We start from the raw sequence: 18,492 nt of genomic DNA on the forward strand, positions 1-18,492 counted from the left end.
TTACCGTTTCTTTAAAATAAATTTCACGGGATGATGAAATCATTGGCAAAAGAAGCATTTGATGACCTTCATTAATTGCCTTTAGCTGTGACCATTCTACAAGGCAGTTTGAAGCCAAACATATTTTGTGGGTCTGAATTCACACTTAATCCAGCCCGGGTAATAACTTCAGATTTCTTTACCAGAGGAGATCAGTGAAATGAGACAGGTTTTTTGCCAAATTGCTGCTGGTTTTATGGTTGCTATTGGTGAAATTGGCCTTGGTTACAATTTTTATCATTTGAATGAAAGTCCTACCACCAATTGTGGTAAGATTTGAAACAGTATCTATCATGTAATAACCAGTGTCTCTGTATTACCTGCTGAGTGACTTAACTACTCTAATATGGTGTCCCTATCGCTAGTTACTTTGAAAACAAGAACAAGGGTGTGATCAAATTATGTGTAACTTGGAAGAATGGTCAGAAGACAGCTGGAACCATAAAGTCTTAATTTTACCAAGGCATAGACAATGGTTTATCCAGCCACAGCACAGAGGCAGAGGGGGAGAGTGCAGATATTATGGAGCTGGTGTTGGACAAATTTGGTGATGGAGACAATCATAAGACATAAATCAAAAAAGGTCCTCAATGTTGTGAACAAGCCTTGTTTTCAGATGCTTGTGAAGGATGAGTCTGAAATGCATGGACAATAAAGCGAGGTTTTAATTGAAACTGAAGGTAATTGTTTCCATCTTTTCCAAATACAGGTCACAGAAACGGCAACAAAGTTGTATATGCCTTGCGGAAGTAGTGACTGGACAGAGATAGAAAGGCTTACCAGGAACACCAACAACAGCGAGAAAGGGATAGTAACCAGCCTGAATAATCATCAGTACACCTTCTATTCGAAGTGGCAACGTTGGCCAAGATGCGGTAAGAAAATAAAGACCCGAGGATAAACTCCTGCCCATTGTTGTAACATTCCAGTCTATTGTTCGCAGATTCTGATCCATTGTTGTAACATTCCAGTCTATTGTTGTCAGATTCTGATCCATTGTTGTAACATTCCAGTCTATTGTTGTCAGATTCTGATCCGTTGTTGTCACATTCCAGTCTATTGTTCTCAGATTCTGATCCATTGTTGTCACATTCCAGTCTATTGTTCTCAGATTCTGATCTCTCCACCCCCTCTCTCTGCAGCTGCCGAACCCTGTCAGGGCTGTCGCTGATGCTCCCGCTTATACTATGGGATAAGAGATTGAACAGAGCGCCTTAGTTATAGGAGAGGCAAAGCTTCCTGTGACGCAGTTAGAATCCATAGAGACTGACATCAATCACAGTCACTGAACAAACAGTTCCATTTAACCCCTTTCAATACACCTACAGTGAACCTTCGGTTCACAATTGAAACTGGGCTGGATTGGATGTTAACATCGTTGGCTATTTGTCATATATTCCATCACCAATTACTCTAAAGTTGTATGTGGTGAGGGACAATGATGGATGTTTTCATTCTGCAGGTTAAGAGGCTCAGCCTTGTTGTCCACATGCAATGCTGTAACCACCTGCATCAATACACTACCCACCCCCCCCAAAAAAAGACAAGCTAAATGTCATTACTGTGTTGATTGCTCCTACACAAAAAAATATGCTGACCAAAATTGGGTTGGCCTTGCAGAGAAAGTGTGGATTTCTCACTGCTGTAATAAAACAACATTGTATGTTGAAGATACAAAGTTCTTCATTGCAGTTTATGAACTTTAAAGCAGTAACATTTACATTTCTTGATTCAACTGACCAAAACTAAAATCAAATGTGGTGTATACAAGGATGTTGTTCATTAAAGCCCATGGGACTAAAGAGCCTGGGACAGAATGAATGTGACATTGGTTCGGAGACAGAGAGGAATGGGGGCAATGTCTGTAGAGACTGGAGAGGAGCGCAGTGATATCCCAATGTCACCAGTATTTAGCAAGCACTTATTCTAACAGATGGAATGAAATGTAATGCAGAGCAAGGAAACAGGTTATATTTGGGAGATGGAATACCAAACAACAATATGAACACACCATGATAATTTAAAATGTAATAGGAAATTATATTTTATGTAAACACTGTTTAATCATGGGGTATGCAGAATGATAAAATTGTTCATATACGCACAGGGTATTCAGAAATAAAAGCAGACAAAGATTTCAAAATAACAAGGTTTAGAGCTGGATGAACACAACAGGCCAAGCAGCATCTTCGGAGCACGGGATTTCAAAATGTTAGGTGTATAGGGACTTTACAGGATAATAATAGTAGGGATATAGTTCACCCCCTGCTGCTGCAGAGATGATGGGCTGAGTGACCTCCATCTTTGCTGTAATTATTCTGAGATTTGTATGAAAATGTTTCAGAGAAGGGCACAGATTGTGCCGTCATGAGTAATCTATTTCTGTTGTCTCATGAAGTGCAGCTGCCTTGGAAATTTATCTTCAATCAAAATCGATTTCCTGAAATTCCTGCATTGAGGAAGATATTCGCAAAATGTTTTTAATAAAGAAGCAGACGCTGGTGTAATACACGTGTAACCAGCCCAATGGCTCTCACAGAATCAGGAATGGACGATATTGTCCAAATATAACCAAGTTCAACATCTGGACCTATCAAGAAAAGCAAAATTCTGGAGATTAACGAAACCTGAAATAGAAGTTAGTGGAGAAATGCAAAATATGAGGCAACATCCAGAGACAGATTTAAAGTTAACAGATCTGGTCTGTTATGAATCTGTTCTGAAAAAGTCATGTTGCAGATGCTGCTAGACATGATCATTTTTATTCCAGCATTTCTTTTCTTTCTTTTGGACTGTCACAATTTGTCTGATCTGAATCAGTACAGTGAAGCTGCCATTTGAGTTGACCTTCAAGTATTTGTGAATGGTCATTAAAGGAGACATTGCAAAGTTTCTTTAATAAAGATCCCAAGTATCGATGGCATGTTACATTGAGATAAACTGCCATGAAAAGTTTGAACTCAGTGGCACTGATATCGCACGATCAGTCCTCTTATTGAAAATGATGTGGGTCCTTACCTCAATGTCATACCATGCTCCTGATGTCGCTGGGGTTACACTCATCCAGCAAAGTCTTACCTTTCTGAGACTTTGGGCTCAACTTTGAAAACATAAAATTTCCTGATATTTTTAATAGGACGCACTCAACCATGGGTTTTAGCAGGCTCTCGCAATGGCTGAGTTTATTTGTCATCACCAATAGCTCTGGAGAAAGTAACAGCGAGCTACCTTCCTGAAACACTTCCAATCCAAATGCTGCAGACATGCACACAGAGCTGTTTGTTAGGGATTCCAGGATTTTTTTTCAATACATTATAGTCAAGGAACAGCAATTTAGTACCTATCCAGGATGACAAGTGACTTGAATGACTACTTTCAGAGATTGATTTCCCCATTGTCCAGTCGAGGACATTACCAGTGCAGGAGTGTCTCCAATTTGCATTGATCACATTTTTGTTCAGGGCCCATAATGCCACAATGAGTGAAGTAACATGGGTGGCATGGGAAGTTACTCTGATCTCACTTCAAATGATGTTGGAACATGAGCTAAAACACTAAAGAGTGAAAGTGCAGAACACTGTGCTCATTGTTCTCACAATATTCCAAAGCTTTTTTTCGGTACGGACTTCCGATTCTGTCAGCAGATGTTTGTCCTATTTGTGATGAGGCTAGTTGGTGTCTGGATTGCACTGCTTAGGAGGGTGGTTGAGGCAGGGAACATCCCAAACTTTAAAAGCATTTGGATCAGCACCTTTTGGTGTAGTCTCAATGGGCCTTTTCTCAATTGTATGGTTCTGTGTGGGAGCAGCCATGAAAGGTCTGATGTATTCTGAAGTACTGGCCAATGGCACTTGTTTGTCTGTTCCATCAACTCTGTTCAGAAAGTTTTTCAAAACAGCATCACTCAGACAGTATCAGCACTTACTCAGCCGAGGACAGCCCAGCTATCTCTGAAGACATGCAGGATTTTTCAAATGGTCAGTGCAAGGTTATTCCAGCTATTTATCACCATTATTTTAACGAAACCAATAAAATGGATACAGCTTTCCCTTCATTAGAATAAAATATTTTATCTGTTATGGCGTCATTCCTCAAAAGAAGAACAGACTCCTTCTTCCCATGCACACACTTTGAGAATGTATTTGTTTTCCTGCCGGTTCTTAATCCCCACTCCCCTCCAGTGCTGTTTCCATGATTTGGTTCCATGTTCATGCCACACAAATATGCATTTCCAAAGAGAATGTTTCTGTTTGAGCCAAGATCGTGAATGCTCACAAACTAACAGATCATATTCCTCAGCACCGTTTCACAGTCCTCAGTTCTTGCAGCAGTCTATGTCGTTATTCCAAATTATGTGGCATCATTCAGGTTTAACTGATGAATGGCTAACAAGAACAGTTCTTCAGTGTTGCTGGGCAGGAATTATCTCCAACAGGAGGCAATCCAAAAGCACCACCTTGATATTCAATGATATAATCAACTTCTAGTGACAAATATCCAGTGTGTAACTATTCATCAGAAATTCAGCAAATCATAGAGTCAGAAAGTTGTGAAGAATGGAAACAGAGGCTTCAGTTCACTTCATCCATACCAATTACATATACCCAGTAAATCTTGTCCCATTTGCTAGCTTTTGACCCATATCCTTCTAAACCTTTCCAAGTCACATACCCATCTTTTCAAATGTTGTAATTGTACCAAACTCCATTACTTCCCCTTGCAGCTCATTCCACACACTCACCTCCCTCTCTGTGTGAAAAAGTTACCCCTGAGGTTCCTTCTGAATCTTTTCCAGCTCACCTTAAACTCGCACCCTCCAATTTTGGACTCCCCCACCCCGCTGAAAACACCTTGTCTAGATACCCTATCTATTCCCCTCCTGACTTTATAAATCTCAGTAAGGTCACCCCTCAGCTTCCGAATCTCCAGGCAAAAGCTATTCGGTTTCTCCCTGCAGCTCAAACCTTCCAAACCGGGCAAATTCTTATGAATCTTTTCTGAACCTTTTCAATTTTTACAACATCCTTCCGATAGCAGGGAGACGAGAATTGCATGCAATATTCCAAAAGTGGCCTAACCAGTGTACAGTCGCAACACGACCTCCCAACAACTACACGCAATGCACTGACCAATAAAGGCAAGTTGTACCAAATGCAACAGGAGTAGACTCCCAACTTTAAGGGCATTTAAATGGTCATTGGATAAACATATGGATGATAATGGAATAGTGTAGTTTAGATGGACTTCAGATTGTTCACATTTCGGCACAAAATCGAGGGCCGAAGGGCCGGCACTGCACTGTAATATTCTGTTATATGTTAAATGCTTTCTTTACTATCCTATCTATCTCTGAATCCACTTTCAAGGAACCAAGCGCCTGCACACCAGGACTCATTGCTCAGCAATACTCCCCAGGGCCTTACCATTTAGAGTACAAGTTCTGACCTAAGTTGATTTCCAAAACGCAACATGTCAGATTTATTCAAATTAAATCTACCTACCATTCCTTGGTCCATTGTCCCATCTGATCAAGATCCCATTGTACGCTGAAGTAACCTTTTTCAGTGTCCACTACATTTCCAATTTGGTGAACTTCCAGCTGGAAGTTTTCAAGGTCAATTGATGCTGGTCTAGCTCCACTAAAATCCCAAATGAATTAAAAAGAAAGTTTGATTTTCCAGAAAAAATATTGATCTATAGAGCTAATTGCTAAAATGTTGTGGGACATATTTGCAAAATGCAGTTCATGCATAATGTGAAGGAAAAAGATAAATCACAGCTCAGGTCACAGATAATTAAAGATAATGCAGCATTTTTGAAGCAGCTGGAGGAGCACTCAAAATGCCATGCCGAGTGGGTGTCGACTTCAAGATAAGTGTGATTAATGTAGTTTTGTTTTTTTGATTGGAATAGACATGTTGAGCTGAAGGTCCTGTTTTTATGCTGAATGGATCTCTGACCTTAATTTTTGAAAACAGAAAAAGCAGTCTCACAATTTCCATAATATGTCAGCTTTTGTGCTCCTGAGATGCTGTTTGGCCAGCTGTGTTCATCCAGCTTCACACTTTCTTATCGTGGATTCTCCAGCATCTGCAGTTCCCATTATCTCTGATCACAATTTCCATATGTTGCGAGCATCAAGTGATGAGGATTGCAATCTCCAAGACCACACAGCATCCTGGCTTGAGTCTATATCATTGTCCATTCATTGACACTTCTTCAAAATCCTGAACATCTGCATGAAACATATGTTAGTGTCCCGGGGTTTCACCATCATATTCTGAACGGAAATTAGACAGAGGCAATAAATGCTGGTCTTGCCAACAAAAGTCATCTCACCAGAACAAATAAAAGTAATCTGTACTATTAAAGACATATATTCAGCCCAATCTGTTTATTAAAGCGGTTTTATTGAGATTTTAACTTTGTTCTATGTCTCTGATCTTTCTGAAAATCCATGAGGCTTTCTTGAGTATTTTCAGAGTGTCGTTTCAAAATCGTATTTGGAAGTTATACCCATCATTCTGAAAGGGAGAGCCTTCGTGGCCAGCTGCCCCTAACCCTCGCCCCTCACCTCGATCCCAGGCCGCACATCTGCTAATGTGGTAGACTGCATCCGATGTTCCCATTGTGGCTCCGCTACATCGGAGAAACCAAGCGGAGGCTTGGGGACAACTTTGCAGATCACCCATGCTCGGTTCGCACTAAACACCTCCCCCTTCCATTCTGCAAATGACATGTCCATCCTGGGCCTCCTGCAGTGCCACAACGATGCCACCTGAAGGTTGCAGGAACAGCAACTCATATTCCGCTTGGGAACCCTGCAGCCCAATGGTATCAATGTGGATTTCACAAGCTTCAAAATCTCCCCTCCCCCACTGCACCCCAAAACCAGCCCAGCTCGTCCCCGCCTCCCTAACCTGTTCTTCCTCTCACCTGCCCCCTCCTTCTACCTCAAGCCACACCTCCATCTCATACCAACAAACCTCATCCCGACCCCTTGACCAGTTCGTCCTTCCCGGACTGACCGATCCCCTACCTACCTCCCCAACTACACTCACCTTTACTGGCTCCATCCCTGCCTCTTTGACCTGCCTGCCTCCTCTCCACCTATCTTCTCCTCCGCAGCAGCAGCTACGCACTGATGATGGCTTCTCGACTGGAGACGAAACGTTTGTAATTCATTTGCCAAACTCGGGGAACAAACCAACAGCCAACTATCTTCTCCTCTATCCATCTTCGGTCCGCCTCCCCCTCTCTCCCTATTTATTCCAGAACCCTCTCCCCATCCCCCTTTTCTGAAGGATGGTCTAGGCCCGAAACACCAGCTTTTGTGCCCCTGAGATGCTGCTTGTCCTGCTGTGTCCATCCAGCTCCACAGCTTGTTATCTCACACTCTCCAGCTTCCGCAGTTCCCATTGTCTCCCCCTGGTTGGTGGAAGAATAACCCCGCCCACCCGCTGCGCGAATGACGTGAACAAAAACAAAGCCCCGCGGGTCCGGCAGCTTCTGTGACGGAGTAAACACAGTTGACGTTTCGGGTCTGGTGATCCTTGCTCAGAACAGAGTTTACGTTTCCGGTCTGGTAACCCCTACTTAGAACTGGGCCCTGCCCTTGTCCTCTGATTGGTTGGAGGAGAAGCATTTCCGCTGCCTTTTCTGTCCAGCCTCTTGCTTGCTATTGGTCGTTCGATGTCAAACCGGCGTATTCAGCTATGGTGCATGCGCACAGCTCATTGTGACTGTGAGCATGCGTACTGAGAGGGATATCCGGAATGAAATGGTTCTCCATGAGAGCCACAAGCGGTGAGGACAGGTTAAAGGGGAGGGCAGCTTCGGTGCTGTATTCCAGCAAGAGGGCTGCGTGATTGCTCAGTTTAGGTCTCAGGTCCCAAACAGGGGTCTTCCGATGCCGCTTTTAGTTTGCAGAGAGCCTCAGGCTTCCTCCCTGAAACAGGCCTAGACTGTCCTGTGAGAGGGAAGGTCCTGTCAGCTTTTACCCTGTCAAGCCACTTCAGAATGTGATTACAGCAATGAGAGGTGTTCTCAGTAAAGCAGAACTCCAATGTGCACTCACTGGTTAGAGGTCTTTCCACTGTGTCCTGTGTCAGCACCCTCACTGAGTTTTTAAATAATGTTTGGCTTGAATCTGAGAGTTGAACGGCGACGTCTGGGCTGTGAGCAGCAGTTGTGCTCCAAAAAAATACAAAATCAATTATTGGTTTCTGAGGCCAGGCCTGGAAGTTAATTGCAGGTTGTTTCTTATTTGAAAACTGTGTAGACGCTTTTGGCCATTAATAATTTCAGCATCTGAGAACTGGTGCCAGCAAGTCTGGGAGACAATGTGGTCAAACAGAAGGACTTCAAAACTGGGCCAAATTCACATCTTTGATGCTGAGCTGGCTGCTGGTGTGACAGAGCCTCAGAGAAAGACCACATAATGGAGGGAGAGAGCTGAACAGGGTCGGGCTGTGTGGTTTGGATATTGGGGTTATTCTTTGCCCATCACCCCACCACAAAATCCAGCCAGTTGTTTCTCTCATTGTCCCTCTTCCCCAACACTACCCACTTCTGTACCTCCAGCCCCTATCCCACCCCTTGCTTCCCCCAGTATCAGCAAACTTCCAAAGATATTTCTGACATACTCTGTTACTTTTCTCAGAACATTCAACAACTTGAAAACTGGATTGAAAATGAGAGACAGAGCAGCCACTGCAGAAGCTTCCAAAATCACTCTGCACTTTCTTGAACTGCTGCAATCCACGTGGTGATGTAGCTCCCATGTTGCAAATTGGTAAGGAGTTGTAGGATTTTCATCCAGTGGTGATAAGGTCGTGCTGTTTTTTTGTGTCAGTTGTTGTCATTTTGTTCTTATGTTCCACCTTCAACAGAATAGAAACATAGAAAATAGGAGCAGGCGCAGGCCATTGTAGCTTTCGATCCTTCTCTGCTGGTCACTTTTGATCATGGCTGATCATTCTACTCAGCTTCTTCCCACTTTAGTGCCAGACCCTTTGATCCCTTAAGCCCCGACAACTATACATATCATCTTATTCTTGTTAACATCCAGTGTTCGCCCTTGACTGCTTTCTGTGGCAGCAAATTTCACAGGGTCACCAGTCTCTGTATTTTTAAAAATTTCCTCATTTTAATCCTGAACAGCGGAGCCCATGCCCCGAAGCTCCGACTCCCTGGTCATTGACAACATCCTTCCTGTATTTACCTAGAATTTTATTGGTTTCTGTGAAATCTTTCCTCGTTCTTCTAAACTCCAGTGAATTTCATCCTAACCAATCCATCCTATTCTTATATGTAAGTCTTGCCATCCCAGGAATCAGTCTGATCAACTGTTGCGAATAGCCTCCATAGCCAGAAGCTCCTTCATCAGATAAAAATTCCAAATTTACACATACCATCCCAGGTGTGGTCTCACTAAGATCCTGTAGAATTTCAGTAAGACATCCCTGCTCCTGTACTCAAACGCTCTAACTCTGCAGGTCAAAATACCATTTGCCTTCTTCACCCCCTGCTACACCTGCATGCTTACTGTCAGTGACTTGTGTTTTCCTAGTTTTGTAATCCAACTGGATAATCTCGAACTGAGACGCATTTCTCATTTAAATAACTAATTGATTGTATGAATACCTGGGATCCACCACTGACCACCGTACAACACTGGTTACTGACTGGCACACAAGAAATGACTGTTTATTCTGACTGTTTCTGTGTGCGAAACAGTTCTGTATCCCTGTGAATACTCAATCTCCCATGCTTTAAATTTACGTGCTTATCTCTTCTGTGGGACCTTTTGAACACTTTCACAAAGCCCACGTAAGCTATGTCCACTGCCTTTTCAACTCTAAATGTTGCACTCTTGAAACATTCCAGCAGATTTGTCCAGCATGATTTCCCTTTCATAAATCCATACTGACTTTAATTCTGTCACTGTTTTCCAGTGTTAAGTTTAAGGTTTATAGTTCTCAGGCTTCTCCCACATCCCTTCTAAACCAAAGGATTAATATCAGCCACTCTCCAGTCATCTGGCACCCACCAAATATTTACAGCTGATAAAAATTCCTGCAATTTCCTCCCTTACTTCCCACAATGTCCTGGAATACACTCGATCAGGTCCTGATGATTTATCCACCTTTGTATTTTCGAAGACATTTAGCACTTTGTCTCCTGTAATGTGAACTATTTTCAAAATATCAAAAATTATTTGAGTTCTCTAGCCTCCTTCGTTACAACTTGTCCATGCCGACCAGGCTTCCCAAACTGAACGAGTCCCACTTGCTTGAGTTGAGTCCATATCCCTCTCAATCTTTCCTGTTCATGCAGCTGTCCAAATGTCTTTTAAATATTGGAAGTGTACCTGCATCTGCCACTTCCTTTGGCAGTTCATTCCACATAGAAACAACCCTCTGTTTGAAACAGCTCCTCATGGCTGCCCTTCAAATCTTTCTCCTCTTCCGTTAAAAATTACGCTGTTGTTTAGACTCCCCGATCCAAGGGAGAAGACCCTTGCTGTTCACATTATACCCCTCACGATTTTATAAACCTCTCAAGTCAATGCTCAACCTCCTATTTTCCAGTGAAGTCCCAGTCTCTCCTCATAACTCATACCCTCCAGTACTGGTAACCTATAGACTGTAAGTGTAGCATGAAGCCACCAGGAGTAGAAAGTTAATCCAGCCACGAGAAGCATCACCTAACCTCCATCTCTTTGGCCCTTCGTCAAATAGTATGGCAATAAGCACTGTCCAGATTCAGGCATGAACAGGGAACATTTCAGCTTGCTTTCTGCAGCCCCCGAGTCTTGAAATTCCCCTCCCAAATGAAAAGGGATCTTCCATTCACCTTATCTGTACTCTTCATGATTTTATATACATATAAATCACCCCTCCATTCTTAGACTGCAGTGGAAAAATGCCTCAACCGATCAAGCCTCTCCTTGTGATTCTCAACCTCCATTCCTGGCAACTTCCTGCTAAGTCTTTGCTGAATCCTCCCCAGGTTGATGATATCCTTCGAAGAACAGGAGATCTGAAGTGGACACATTACTCCAGAAGAGGCCTCACTGATGTTCTGCACAATTTCAACATAACGTCCCACCTCCTATACTCTAAAGGCCTGAGCAGTGAAGGCAAGTAGGCTAAACTCCGACCTAACCACCCTTTCTACATGTGACGCCAACCTCACAGAATTCAGGGCCTGAACCTTGAGGTCTCTCTTTTCGACAACACTAACCCCAAGGCCCTACATTTAATTGTACAAATACTGATCTTGTTTGTTTTACCAAAATGAAATACCTCGCCTTTATCCAAATTAAACACCACCTGCCATTCCTCAGCCTCTTAACCCTATAAATCAAGATCTCTTTGTAATCTTGGACATCCGCACATCCTTCTTAAATCTGCCCCCTCTCACTTTAAATCTGTACACTCTTTTCCATTCCCCATCCCTGGGAAAAAGACGCCGTGCATTCTTCCTGTCTAAGCCCCTCATGATTTTATCCACCTCAGTAAGGTCACCGCTCGTTCTCTTACATTCCAAGGAATAAAGCCCAATTCTGGACAACCTCTCCTCAGAACTCAGGCCTACTATTCCTAGCAACATCCTTGTAACTCTTCTTTGCACGTTTTCCAGTTTAACTGTGCCTTTCCTGTAACAGGGTGACCAAAACTGTACACCACACTGCAGGTGTGGCCTCACCAATGACTTGTATATCTTTAACATAACGTCCCAACTCTTAAATGCAATGCATCAACCGAAAAAGGCCAGCATGCTAAATGCTTTCTTCACCACCCTGTCTACCTGTGATGCTGCTTTCCACCAACTATGCGCTTGTGCTTCTTGGTCTCTCTGCTCCACAATATTCCTCAGAACCTTACCATTCACTGTATAACTCCTACCTTGGCTGAACTTTCCAAAGGCCAACACCTCACGCTTAGCTGTGTTGAATTTAATTTGGCAATCCTCAGCCCACTTCCCCATCTGATCACAATCCCCCTGTAATTTTTGATACCTCAGCGATACCTCTTAAGTTTGCAGATGATACAAAATTACTAATCGTGCCATATACATTCACATCCAGATTATTTATGTAAGGGACAAATAACAAAGGTCCCAGTATCGGCCCCCGTGGCACACCATTAGCCACAGGCCTCCAGTCCGAGAACCAACATTCAGCCATCACGCTATGCTTCCTACCGTCGACCCAATTTCGAATCCCATAAGCTAGCTGTCCTGGATCCCACACAACCGAACCTTCATGACCAGGCTGCTGTATGGGACCTTGTTAAAGGCCTTACTAAAGTCCATATAGACAGCATTCGCTGCCCTAATCTCATCAATTCTCTTGCTTACCTCCTCAAAAAACTTGAATAGATTGTCAGACATGATTCCTGTGCACAAAATCATGCTGACAATCCCTCATCGTATCTTGAATATCCCAGCTTTGGTTGATCGACTCCCTAAATATCATCTTCAATACCTTGTCTACCACTGGTTCACTGGCCTGTAGTTCCCTGGCTGGTCTTTGCTACCTTTCTTAACCAATGGGACAACATTAGCCAACCTCCAGTCTTCTGGAATTTCAGTAGTGAGAAAAGATGAAGGGAAAAATCTCTGCAAGGGCCTCTGCAGTTTCTTCCCCTGCCTCCCACAGTGTCCAAAGATGGACTTCATCAGGTCCAGTGGAATTAACAACCTTAATGTGCTTTAAGGTTGCAAACGCCACCTTGATGGTCCGAAACATCCCCACTTGCTTCCCTTGTTTCCTTAGCATCCATGATTCTCTGCTTAGTAAACACTGAGGAGAAATACTCGTTAAAAATCTCCCCCATCTCCGTGAGCTGTTTTCAAACCAAAATATTTCGACCCCTGACTTGTCCCCCCTCCATTTCTTTCTCAACAGTAAAACTTGATGCAATATATTCCTTTCAAATCTCTCTCCTCTCCAGATGCTCAACACAGAGTTGATCTCTTTCATCTTTATGGAGCCCTGCTTGCTCTCTCGGTGCTCTCTTGCTCTTAGTGCACTTGCAGAAACTCTTGGAATTATTCTTAAGCTTATCAACCAAGGCAGTTTCATGTTACCTTTTTGCCATCCTGATCTCCTGTTTAAGAATGCCCCTAACACTGTTTACACTTTCAAGAGATTTATTTGAGCCGAGTTTTTATTTATATCTACTAATTTATTTTTTTTTATTCTTGACTAAAACCTGAGTATCTTTTTTCACCCATTGTTCTCTAATCGTACCAGCCTTACCTTTCACTCTTACGGGGACATAATGACTCTGAATTGTCACATTTTTGAAAGCCCCCCCACACTTATCAGACATCCTTATCCCTGCCGTCTACTCATGTCAACGTTTGAAAGTTATCAAAACAGAAGCTGCTGGAAAAGCTTAGCAGGTCTGGCAGCATCTGTGAAGGACAAATCAGAGTTAATGTTGTGGGTCTGTTAATCCTTCCTCAGAAGTGTTGAAAGTTCTTTTCTTACAGCATTAAAATTTGCCTTACTCCAGTTAAAGCTTTTTCTTTTTCTGGAAGGCATATCCTGTTCCATAATTGTTTTAAAACTGACAGTAATTCTGTCACAAGACTCAAAGTTTCCCTGTACTGTCACTTCAGTCACTTGCTACGCCTTATTTTTTTTTTCCATAGGAGCATCGATTTATTGATAAAGAAAAAATTCTTGAACACATTTCAGAAAATACTCCCCATCTAAACCTTTAACACTATGGCAGTCCCATTAAATGTTTGGAAACTGAAAATCACCGATTATGACCTTGTTATTCTTACACATATCTGAGATCCCTCTGCATATTTGTTCCTCAGTTTCCCTCTGACTATGAGGAAGCCTATGGTACAATCCCATCAGATGATTGTTCCTTTCTTATTTCTTATTTCTTATTTCTAATTTCAGCATATGTTTTCATGGGATGATTTTTCAGAAACATCTCTTCTAGTGATAGCAGCAATGTTTTCCTTATTTAAAAAAAATTCCTGCAATTAGCCCATATTCGCTCCAAACCATTCAAATTCATGTACTTACCTGAATGTTTTTCAAACATCGTAACCACCCACATCCTTCACTTCCTCTGGCAGTTCATTCCACACACTGAGCACTCTATATAAAACAAAAAGATGCCCGTCATGTCTTTTTTAAAATCTTTCTCCTCTCATTTTAAAAATATGCCCCTGGTTTTGAAATCCCCCACCTGAGGGATAAAACCTTTGTTATTCCTTATCTGTGTCTCATTATTTTATTAACCTACATAAGGTCATCCCTCAACCTCTTACCTTCCCGTGAAAGAAGTTCCCACCAATCCAGCGTATTTTTATAACTCAACGCCTCCATTCCCGGCAATATCCTGGTAAGTGTTTTTCCAAACCCACTCCAGTTTAACAATATTCTTCCCAGAACAGGACAACCAGAGCAGCACACAGTTCTCCAGAAGAGGACTCTCCATCATCACTTCCCAGCTCCTGTACTCAGGCCTGAGCAATGAAGATAAGTGTGCTAAATGCCTTCCACATACCGTGTCTACCTGTGATGCAAATTTCAAATAATTATGTGCCTGAAACCCTCGGTTTTTTCTGATCTGCAACACTACCCAGAGCCCAACCATTAATTGTGTCAGTCCTGCCTTTTGAAGTATTGCGTTGTGGTAAAACAAACATTTATCCAAACAAAATTCAATCTGCCATTCCTCAGCCCATTGCCCCAATTGATCAAGATCTCTCTGAAACCCAGAAAGCTACGAGGCCATCTCCCTTACTTTGACAACAAATAATAATCAGTGAAATGATGTTCTCCTTCATTTGTACAAGGAAGGGGTCAGACCAAATCTCGAATACCATATGCAGGTTTTGGTCTTCTGTTGTTTTATTCAAAGTGGCTCAGAGGAGGTTTACAAGATTGAAACCTGGAATCAGTGGGTTGTCTGAGGAAGATGGATTGGGCAGGAAAGAGGGAAAAGTGTTTGTCAGGAGCTGCTGATTAAAACAGGAAGCTGACGTGAGCCAGGATATAGGGTGTATTGTATTTTATAAGGTGAATTTATTCAAACTTGTGCCGCATGCATGCGGAAGAGGTCTATAAGCCTAGCTCGGAGACACTCTTCCATTTCCAGCTACTCGGAAACGGCATATTAAGGCATTTTCACATCAGAATGGTTGCATGTAACATTGATATAAAATAAATTTCAATGTCAGTTACTTACTACAAAACAGGATGCTGTTCAGTTTCTGTCAACGTTCTGAGTCCTCGAATTTCAACAGGACTGCCACTTCCATACTATCTTCAGAGCTTCTCTACCCCACCGTCAGCTCACAGCTGGGTGAGTAATACTTACATGACTATCAGAAGCTATACAGATAGTTTCAGAGCCCTAAGTAACTGTTGATGTTTCGCTGTTATGGACCTGCAGTTAAACTGTCTGAGAGATGTTAATGTGAAATCATCTCATTCATTTACATACTTCTATAAATTAAAGTCTTTTGTCTTCATTTGATTCCTACGCAGAGGCTTTAATTTATAGAAGTAAACTCTTATCTACCGACACATCGGTATGCAGACACTGCCCTGAAACTTCCTGCCCAGCTAGGAATTCAGTGTAATGCTTTTGTAACTCCTTATCTTCTCACACATCGGTATGCAGACACTGTCTTAAGCTTCCTGACTAAATTAAAACTAGAATCAAACTGTTTCAAATAGGGTTCGGTGGGGAAATTTTGTAAAGGTGTGAAACCTCTGAAGCATGTAACTTCTGTCACTGGCAAAGGGGCCAGGGCACTGATTTGGTTCTAGCCAGACAAACTGGCCACTTGAAATCTCAATCTGTCACAGTCAACAACTCGAAATTGCCTCCTGCCATTAGCAGCCACTTTACTAGCAATCGATACTGTATCCTGGTCTTTTATGTTGTTGATGTAATAATTGTTTGGTATCCTGATTTTGTCTGTTGTAGTAATCGTTTTCTGTATCATGTCATTGTAAGTTGTGAAATCGTTTTATGTATCATGTCTTTTGTAAGTATAAAAAGCGGGGACTGTCCGCTGCTCGGGGAAAATTACTTGCGAGACTCCGCACTCTGAGTACAGTGATTCTCCACAGCTTGTGCTTGCTTGGTAATAAAGGGATTTGTGTTTTTTAAACAGGTCAGTGTCTTGTTGTTATTGCAGCAAGTCCGTGAGGGTCTCCAAAAACGAACTTGACATTTGGCGCAAGAGCAGGGTTCCAACATGTACAGCAGTCTCACGTGTAGAGCTGAATAAGTGATCGTTCGAGTGTCAGTGGAGTCAGACAGATGGGCCCGCAAGGTACGATTCACCTTGGTCTCTCTTACTAACCTGCCATCTGTGCGACCCCCTCATCCCTGCGTGTCTCTGTACTGACGGAACCCAGGATAACTCACGGCCTTGAACACTGCTAAATCCTGATGCCTGGAGGTTCGAGTCCCCTGGTGGCCGGGGTTGGAGTCCCCAGGTCAGATAACGGGTAATTTTATAAATCCAGGAGGATAGATTTCACCCGGTGACCGGGGGGTGAAATCCTGTGTCGGGCAATAGGGAAAAGGTAGGGCGTTTCTTGTAAGACCTAGGTACAGTGTAGTTACCGTGTCTGTCTGTTTCCACCACCCTGCGTTCGACCGGTTGTTAAGAGGGGAAATCCCCCACGCGAAGGTCAGGACCCTGAAGTGGGTGTTGAGACTAAGTGCACTGCGGTAGTATACAGGGATAGTAAAAAGTGAAAGCGCTAATAAAAAAAAAGCAAAGGAAAAAATGGGACAAACACTGGATAAATGAGGTGTTGGCACTCCTTTACATCGATTATGCTGGGATAATCCCGAAAATGAAGTACAGTACAGACGCCTGTCAGCATGCTTAAACAAAAGATTGGGAAATGAGAATTGGCCATTGGGGAGAACGCGGGATATCGATCTATGCACTAAAGCAGGAGAGGCACTGGAAAGGGTTAATGTCATTCTAGAGAAAGAGAGCTGAGGAGCTGACTGAAAAATCAAAACTGGCCAGTTGGGTGGATAATGCACGTAGCAGAGGGATCAGTGCCTGTGATAACGAGGGGAAACCAAAAACTTGGGAAGTTTTAAAACTGCAGTGTGAGGATCATGAGACGATGAAAGGGAAAGAGTTAACCAAGAAAGACAGGAGAGAGAACAACGAGACAAGGAATGGGGGCTAGAGCGGCAGGCCGCATTGACAGAAAACAAAAAAAAATCGAAGGTACCTCCTAACGTATCTGGCATGCCGATGTTCCAAATTAATGACATGGATGAGCAAGACCGAGGAGGACTGGGGAAGGCATCCCTGTGCCTCATCGGGACTGCTTCCCCCTCCAGAACCCTACCCGTCCTTGGCCAATCTACATCTGCAGGCAGCCCAACACCGCCATCAGTCCCAGCAACCGCCACCGTACGCTGCCCAAACTAAACCTCCCATAGAATCTCCAAGCGCTTCAGTAGGCAGCCCACATGAATCCCCTGGCAAGCCCACGGCTTGTACAGACCCAAACCTCCTGTCATACCAGATCTAAAACAAAACAGGGAAACAGGAAACAGGGCGCAGGCCAGACGGTCAGTGAGCAAAAGGAGGGACGACAGGATCCTTTTAAAACCCATGAGAAGCCCAGGAAGACATAAGTCCTGGGTGCAGCCTCCTTGACCCTCTAACGACTGTTTACTGTTTCCTGGGGATTCCACAAGTAGCGAAGAATATGATCGTCCCAACTCACATGCAGAGGATAGTGAATGTGAGGACAGAGTTTGGAAGAGATCCTCGAATAGCCCTCGCCTAAAGAAGGACCCCTGTCAGAAAATAAACCCGGCAATTCCCTAATCTCAGACTCTCACCCGAGCCCAGAACAAGGGGGTCAAAATGCAATGCAAATCGATGCGCCTTGGAAGCCACAAAAGATGTGTTTAATTATGTCAAGGGCTCCTGATCGAGCCTGTGCTGCATCTATGCTGCGCTCTCCAGCCCGAGGGGTCAGTCCCAGGAACTTGACCTCCCTCAACCCTATCTGTGCCGCCTTCGGGTTTACCTTCAACTCGCTGTTGCGCAGGAAATGTAGCAACTCCCTCAGTAGGGGGCCATGTTCCTCACTCTTGTCTGTGAACAACAGGATGTCATCCACGTACTGTACAAGCCTGTGTGGCTCACTGAAATCTTTTAAACAGTCTGCCATACACTGGTGGAGAATGCTGGGGCTATAATGGAAACCCTGTGGCAGACAGCTCCACGTGTACTGTTGTCCTGTAAAAGTAAATGCAAATTTGCACTGGTCCTGCTGAACCGGGATAGACCAGAAACCATTCGAGATATCCAGCACTGTGAAATTCCACCCCACCCCGTCGCTTTAAGGCAGGAGAGCGCCTTTCCATCAATGGCACACGCCACTGTTTTGAAACTCACGCCCATTTCTCC

The 18,492-nt window shown here is 43.3% G+C and overlaps 2 long non-coding RNA genes across 2 annotated transcripts; one reads left to right on the forward strand and one right to left on the reverse strand.

Annotated features, from left to right (window-relative positions):
* Positions 1-625: 625 nt before the first annotated feature.
* On the reverse strand, positions 626-15,600 carry LOC132209390 (uncharacterized). The gene is made up of 3 exons (XR_009445483.1): positions 15,270-15,600; positions 14,099-14,173; positions 626-1,224 (listed from the first exon to the last, which is right to left on the reverse strand). It is a non-coding gene; the product is annotated as an uncharacterized LOC132209390 (long non-coding RNA).
* LOC132209388 (uncharacterized) lies at positions 7,791-16,303 on the forward strand. The gene is made up of 4 exons (XR_009445480.1): positions 7,791-7,845; positions 8,702-8,833; positions 15,280-15,386; positions 16,207-16,303. It is a non-coding gene; the product is annotated as an uncharacterized LOC132209388 (long non-coding RNA).
* The last annotated feature ends 2,189 nt before the right edge of the window (positions 16,304-18,492 follow it).

This window comes from Stegostoma tigrinum, unplaced genomic scaffold (assembly GCF_030684315.1).
Source record: "Stegostoma tigrinum isolate sSteTig4 unplaced genomic scaffold, sSteTig4.hap1 scaffold_90, whole genome shotgun sequence".
Classification (NCBI taxonomy): domain Eukaryota; kingdom Metazoa; phylum Chordata; class Chondrichthyes; order Orectolobiformes; family Stegostomatidae; genus Stegostoma; species Stegostoma tigrinum.